This window comes from Triticum dicoccoides, chromosome 5A (assembly GCF_002162155.2).
Source record: "Triticum dicoccoides isolate Atlit2015 ecotype Zavitan chromosome 5A, WEW_v2.0, whole genome shotgun sequence".
Taxonomy (NCBI): domain Eukaryota; kingdom Viridiplantae; phylum Streptophyta; class Magnoliopsida; order Poales; family Poaceae; genus Triticum; species Triticum dicoccoides.
The window spans coordinates 90984053-90992325 of NC_041388.1; positions in this window are offsets into that span (position 1 = coordinate 90984053).

Below are 8273 nucleotides of genomic sequence, written 5' to 3' on the forward strand. Positions count from 1 at the left end.
TTCCTCATAACTGTGTTGTGTGTTTGTTCATATCTGTGTTTGAAGACTTTGACTGAAGACTTTCTCAATTTCCTCAGTTCAATTTCTTCAGTCTGTTTGTCTTCATCCTGTGTTATCATGTGCTTACGCTTCCTGTACTCTATGCCTGTCTTCATTTCATCATGATGACTACTCTTGTATTCTGTTATGTTTACTTTTGAGTACTTATTCCGCTGCTACTAGTTCTTCGCTAAGGAATTTCCGCACCGGCAAATTCCTCACTGAAGAATTTCATAAAAATCGCCTATTCACACCCCTCTAGTCGATATAATGCACTTTCAATTGGTATCAGAGCAAGGTACTCCCTTGTTCTGTGTGATTTTGGTTTAAACGCCTGGAGTTTAGATATGTCGACCGCAGGTATGATCAAGGTCTCTGCTGGGTGTCCTACCTTCGATGGGATGGACTACCCCTACTGGAAGAATAAGATGCGAATGCATCTTGAGGCAATTGATAACAATCTCTGGTATGTTGTGGAAAATAGTGTTCCCTCAGTCACACCTTCTCTAAATGTTGTTGATGTGAAGAGATTCAAGCAACTCGATTCTCAAGCGAAGAATATCATATGTGGCCATCTGAGCAAAGGACGGTATGGAAGAGTGAGTGCTTTGGAAACTACTTAGCTTATCTGGGATAGACTGTCCAAGGTGAATGAAGGAGTCTCAACACAGTGTGACTCTCGAGTTGATGTTCTTCGCAATCTCTTCAACCGCTTCAAAAGACTCGACAATGAAAATGTCCAACAAACCTTCGATCGCCTCACTGACATCTCAAATGAGCTTCAAGCACTTGGTGCCACTGACATCACCGACCATGAGGTGGTGAAGAAATTGCTGAGATCGCTTGATTCCTCATTTGACACTCTGGCATTGATGATACAAGAACGTGCTGATTACAAGTCACTTGATCCCGCTGATATTCTCGAGAGGCTAAATACTCATGAGTTCCAACTTGCTGAAAAAGAGATCTCTATGGTTCGAGCTATGGCAGATCACGTGCACTGAAGGCCAAGGCAGTATATGAGTCCAAAGATGAAGACTCTGGTAGCAGCCTTGGTGATCCTGAAGAACTAAGCCATGATCTAGCTCTGCTCGTGAAGAAGTTCCAAAAGTTCTCAAGACGTGGTCGCCTTGGAAGACCCTCAAGGAGCAATGATTCCTCATCCAGTGACTACAAGAGGAGGCTCTGTCACAAATGCAAGAAACATGTACATTACATTCAAGATTGTCCTCAGTGGGAAAAGGAATCAAAGAAGAAGAAATACAAGGATTACAGTTCTGATGATGCGAAGAAAAAGAAGAAATCCACAAAATCTTCATCATCAAAATCCTCAAAGTCTTCATATCACAAGAAGAGAAGCTCCAAGAAGGCTAGGTCATTCATTGGCAAGGAAATGGACTCTGAGGCTGAATCTGAAGAAAATAAGGAAGAGGAGACATCTGAGGAGTCCGAATCCGAAGTGGCGAGCCTAGCTCTCGCTACTGCATTCGTCAGCAAGTCTATCTTCAACACTGAAGAAAATGACCTCACCAACAAGGCTGATGAAGGCGATGATGACTATGCTCCCACCTATTGCTTCATGGCAAAGGGTGCCAAGGTATTCAAATATACCTCCTCTGAATGAAGTCAGAATGAATCTGATGAGAACCTTAAGCCCAACTATTCTAAACTTGCTAAGATTGCTGTAAAACAACAAAGGGATTTTGAAAAGGTTCAAAACATGCTAGACAAAAGTGATGATATGTTGGGTGAAGAAATGGATCGCACTGAAGCCTTCACTGAAAATCTTCAGAGACTTCAGACTAGGTTTGACAATTTTCAAGGTCATCATAACACTCTCTTATCTGATCATGAGAAGTTTTCTTATGAATTTATTCAAAGAAAACAAGACCTTGAGAAGCTAAGAGTGAGTTATGAAGATCTTCAGAAGGAGCGTGATTCATTACTTGCTCAACAAATTAGCGCTTCTCAGGAATAATTTGTTCCTCCTTGTTTGAAATGCATTGAACGTGAATCTGCTAATTCTTCACCTGAATGTTCAAATGCTGCTAATGTTTCAAATTCTTCACATGCCTCTGCTATCATTAATTCCTCATCTGAGGACACTGCTAGTATCACTAATGATGCAGGGCTGGAGGAATTGTACATGACAGGCATGTCCAAAAGCCTCAAAGGGCATCAGACTCTTTGTGATGTGCTTAAAAAGCAGATCCTCAATAGGAACCCTAGGAAAGAGGGTATTGCCTTTGAGAGGAAACTCAATGCTGATGGTACATATTGGAAGCCTGAGCAGTACCCCAAAACTACATGGGTTGCTGCAAAGGGACCTCCAGTTGATCCATCTAACTTATCTCTATTTGCATGTGAATCTCCTCATTCTGATGATGAATCTTTTGACTCCAACTATAAACTGTTCAAAAATTAGAATGGTAAAGTATTTGCTAGATATGTTGGCACTAACTGCAGGAACGGTCCTCCTATGAAGAAAATCTGGGTTCCCAAAAGATGCCTTGAAAATCTTCAGGTGAATGTCATCATGACGCCACCTGTGAAGAATAGGAACCCAGATCAAATTCGTCATATGGACCAAATTCTTCATATGGATCCAAGTCCTCATACAGACCAAACTCCTCACATGGATCATATTCCTCAAAAGGATCAAAGTCCTCATATGAACATCATCATGCTAACCTGTCTGTTTTGCAGGGAAGATCTAAGGATTATGGATATGTGCATTATTCTTCAAATCATTATGTCCATAAGTCCTCGAAGAATTTCTCTGCTTACTCTTATGCTTACTCTAACCCCTCTTATGTGAAACGAAATGGATTGGCATCTATGCCACCTTTCTCATATGGAGCTCGCAGAATGATGAACTCTTTGCCACCCCTTCAGATGTGGGTGGTGAAGAAGAAGAACTAATCTCTTCTGCAGGGTTAGGTCTCTAGACGTACATAATCGTCTAAAGAATTTGCTGGAGACCTGAGCATGCCTGAAAGGACGCAGGCTAATCATGAAGAAATGAACTTTCATTTCTCACGTCCTCATACTGCTTTATCTGTTCTTTTACTTGATGAAATTGATCTGATGAATTGATGTCATATTCTTCATTGATGAAGTATATGAGTTTGTAAGCTGCACTAATTTATCTGCAAGATGGTCAAACCAAAGCCACTGAGTGGGTCCTTGATAGTGGATGTACAAATCACATGACTGGTGACAAGATTCTATTGATGGATGCTCCATTATCTCCGTCGCATCTGAAGCATATCATCTTTGCCAACAAAGGCAAAAGTCAGGTATTGGGTCTAGGTTTGTGATCTTGATATGGTTGTTGTCTTTGGCAAGTACCGTTGTGTTGTGGTTATGGAAGCTGACAATTCCAAACTCTTCGAAGGCTTTAGGAGAGGAGACTTGTATATTGTTGATTTCTCTACAGGACCACAACCAGCCGTGTGCCTACTTGCAAAAGCTTCAGAAGGCTGGCTCTGGCATCGACGACTTGGTCATGCAGGCATGAGGAATCTGCACATGCTTGCGAAGAAGAAGCATGTCATTGGCATCGAGAATGTCAACTTCCTCAAGGATCACCTATGCAGAGCCTGTGAAGCTGGGAAGATGACAAAGGCCAAGCATCCAGCGAAGACTATCATGACCACTACTCGTCCATTTGAATTGCTTCACGTGGATCCCTTTGGTCCTAACCATTATTCTGCTGTTTCAAATGATGCATCTTAATATGGCTTTGTTATTGTTGATGATTACTCTCGATACACATGGGTACACATTGTTACTTACAAACATGAAGTACAGGAAGTCTTCAAACGATTTTCCTCGAGGGCTTAAACTAACTTTGGTGTGAAGATCAAGCACATCAGAAGTGACAATGGAACTGAGTTCAAGAATTCTGGTCTAGATGACTATCTTGATGAACTTGGTATTACTCATGAGTTATCTGCTCCTTACACTCCTTAGCAGAACGGCGTCGTGGAGCGCAAGAACAGGACTCTTGCTGAGATGGCTCGCAATATGGTTGATGAATACAAAACGCCTCGTCGGTTCTGGATTGAGGCAATTGATACTGCGTGCCACATCATCAACAGAGTGTATCTTCACAAATTCTTCAAGAAGACTGCCTATGAACTCATCACTGATAAGAAACCCAATGTGAGTTATTTCAAAGTCTTTAGTGCTAAATGTTGGATTAGAGATCCTCATCACAACTCAAAATTTGCACCGAAAGCACATGAAGGTTTTATGCTTGGTTACGGAAAGGACTCGCACACCTACAGAGTCTTCAACAACATTCTTCACAAGGTTGTTGAAACTGTAGATGTGTGGTTCGATGAAACTAATGGCTCGCAAAGAGAGCACCTACCTATTGTGATAGATGAAGCAGCACCTGAGGAAACTATCAAGTTCAAGGCTACTGAGGATGTCATTCCTACTTAGGAATCTGCTGAAGAATTCATTCCAGAACAAGAAGAACGTCGAGCTAATGCACCTGAAGAAAATACTGAAGAAAATGGTGCTGAAGAGAATGCTGATCAAATTCCTCAACGACAACTAGCTCATCCTCGCATTGCAAAAGAAGTGCAAGTTGAAAAGATCATCAATGACATCAAAGCGCCAGGTCCTCTCACATGCTCAAAAGCTTCACATTTATCTAAATTTTGTGGGCACTATGCCTTTGTCTCTATAACAGAGCACACTAAGGTAGATGGTGCATTTCTGGAGCCTGAGTGGATTCAGGCTATGCAAGAAGAATTACATTAGTTCGAGCTCAACAATGTCTGGGAACTGGTCAAATGTCTAGATCCTCGCAAGCACAATATCATTGGCACAAAGTGGATCTACCACAACAAGCAAGATGAAAATGGCCTTGAGGTGAGGAATAAGGCACGGCTCGTAGCTCAAGGCTACACACCGGTTGAAGGAATTGATTCGATGAAACTTTTGCACCTGTTGCTAGACTTGAGGCTATTCGCATGTTACTTGCTTATGCTAACCATCACGATATAACTTTATATCAAATGGATGTGAAAAGTGCATTCCGTAATGTTAAGCTTGAGGAAGAAGTATATGTTGCTCAACCCCCAGGTTTTGAAGATCCGAAGAATCCTGACAAAGTCTTCAGACTCAACAAGGCCCTCTATGGCCTCAAGCAGGCCCCACGGGCGTGGTATGATACCTTGAAGGAATTCTTCATGAAGAAAGGCTTCAAACCCGGTTCACTCGACCCTACTCTTTTCACTAAATCTTATGATGGTGAATTGTTTGTGTGCCAAGTATATGTTGATGATATTATCTTTGGCTGTACTGACCAACGTTATATTGATGAATTTGCCTATATGATGAGTGAAGAATATAAATTGTCTATGATGGGAGAGTTGAAATTCTTCTTAGGTCTTCAAATTCGTCAACAACACAATGGCATATTCATATCTCAGGAGAAATACCTCAAGGATGTACCGAGGAAATTCGGCATGCAAGATTGCAAAGGCGTCAAAATTCCTATGCCCACAAATGGCCATCTATGCACTGATGAAAGTGGTATCGACTTCGATCATAAGGTATACCACTCCATGATTTGCTCTTTATTGTACTTATGTGCATCTAGGCCAGACATAATTCTTAGTGCTTGGATGTGTGCCCGATTTCAAGCTACACCGAAGGAATCACACCATAAGGCTGTGAAGCATATTCTTTGATATCTAGCTCATACACCAACACTTGGATTATGGTACCCCAAGGGCTCGGCTTTTGATCTCATTGGATATTCTGACTCCGACTATGCTGGTGATCGTGTGGACCGCAAGTCAACATCTGGTACATGTCATTTCCTCGTACGATCTTTGGTCTGTTGGTCCTCGAAGAAACAGAACTGCGTATCACTATCTACTGCTGAAGCTGAGTACATTGCCACTGGTTCTTGCTGTGCTCAATTGCTATGGATGAAGCAAACTCTCAAGGACTACGGCGTCAACATGAAGAATGTGCCTCTCTTCTGTGACAATGAGAGTGCCATCAAGATTGCTCACAACCCAGTCCAGCACTCGAAGACTAAGCACATTCAGATTCTTCATCATTTTCTTCGTGATCATGTGTTGAAGGGCGGAATTTCTATTGAGCATGTGAAGACGGAAGAACAGCTAGCCGATATCTTCACAAAGCCCTTGGATGAGAAGAGATTTAGCAAGTTGCGGTGTGAGCTAAATATCCTAGAATCGTCGAATGTTCTTTGAAAAGGACACTCATCCTAACACTTATGCAAAATTGATGACTTAGATGTGCAACACATGAAGAAACGTTTTTCTTCAATCAATGAAGAATAACACTCTAAGTGTGAAGAAATTAACGAAGAATTGATTCTCAGAACCCTACGATAATTGTATGCGGTGTCTGAAATCATCATTCATGTTGACGCCGTAGTCCTTGAGAGTTTTTCCGTCGTTTCCTTCGTTGTTCATATATGAGTTTATGTCCTCTACAACATTCACTTATTGCTAATTCTTGAAGTTGGTTTTTTTCTGCTAAGTGAATGTGATCAGGCCCTTTCCCCCTCTATGCTATACTCAACCAAATCTATTCACAAATTCTTCATGTGTGTTCTATTTGAAACTCGTTCAAAATCTTCACTGTGTCCTTGTCAGCTGAAGAAATTGCGAATGGAACTTTAAAACCAATCTTATCTAAATTTTCGGCTTTGCTGCTCAAACCATTCTGCATCCCATGATACACTTATCCTTTCACCCACGATCGCACGCGATCTCCACCTCTCAGTACATGGATGACACATGTCAAGCGAATGAGAAGGGTCAGGGGCATGTTCGTCCAATTTCTTTGGGCGAACATGTTTTCACCATGGCTATAAATACCCCTCTTCCCCTTCCTCACTTCTTTTACTCCGCTCGACCTCTCTCCAGCTCGAGCTTCTCAAACCCTAGCGCCGCCGCTACTTCATTGTCGCCGGTGAGGAAGAGCTTCACTGCCTCGACCTCGTCGCCGCAGTACTCGCACCGGCCGCAGAAATCTTCACTCCGCCGCCGCTGTAGCCGTCTTCCTCCGCCGAGTTAGGGCATGGAAGATCTACACAGACGAACATCACTTCTCCACCTCACTGTTCATCATGTTCTTCGTTCAGGGTAATTAAAAGTTACTTTTACTGCCATCGTTGATTCGAATGATTATCTACAAAATCATCAAAGGTGTTTTTCTTCATATCTTCACACACTAAATAACATCAAATATCATCTGTTCTTGATTCGTTTCTCTAAGCTATGTTTTTCTTCAAGATTCCTCAAATATGTGGATTTTTTATCTACATATCTCTGGAACCTAAGACAAAGAACGCTTAGTGAAATTCTTCAAGACTCATCTGGTCAAATTCCTTAAACTTGTTCTTTTTACAAAACCTTCTGAGAATGCATATGACCTCTCCAAATTCCTCGCAACTATACTCTGTTCACAGGTACTCATGTCAGCAGCTGAATCACTAGGTTCTCATCAACTTAACTCATTTGCAGCGTTCCTCGAAGAAAAGTTGCATACTTCTTCAGAGAATTCAATTGTTCAAATTCCTCAACTGAAGAAAATGGCTGATGGTAAGAAGCCACGGAAAGAAGGAAAGCGGGCTGTGGTCAATAGAGCGTTTGAGATCCCTGATGATATATATGTTGGGTACTGCACACCTCCTGAGGAAGACAAAAATCAGCGCAAGGTGCGCATTCAGAAGATAGAGAGGAGATGGGCAAGAGAGTGGAGGGAGTACAGGTATGTTACTCCCAAATACATGAAGAAATTCGCACTCAATCCTCCATGCCCAAGACCTCCATTGGCACCTGGCAAAATAGCTGATCCCACCAGCCTCAAGCGCGGTGAGGACTATCCTGATGAATGGGCCAAGCGCCACGCCAAGTTGGCTAAGCAAGCCAGAGAAGCAGTGAGGAAATTCAATGAAGACTCTGCTGCTGTTGCTGCCTTTGCTGAGGCCTCTACTTTCAAGCCGAAGAAGAAGGCTATGTCAAAGAAGCCTGCGTGCAAGCCAAGTGCTTCACCAATAGTGCCCTTAAGGCCAAGTTCCTCAGCAATGCCCTCACGGCCAGAATCCTCAAAGCCCTCACGACCAATTCCTCATGCTGACCCTACTCCTCAAAAGTCCTCAGCTCCTCCGCCAAAGTCTTCGACTGCTCCGACAAAGTCCTCTGCACCTGTGCATCTTGCCTCGTGCCAAA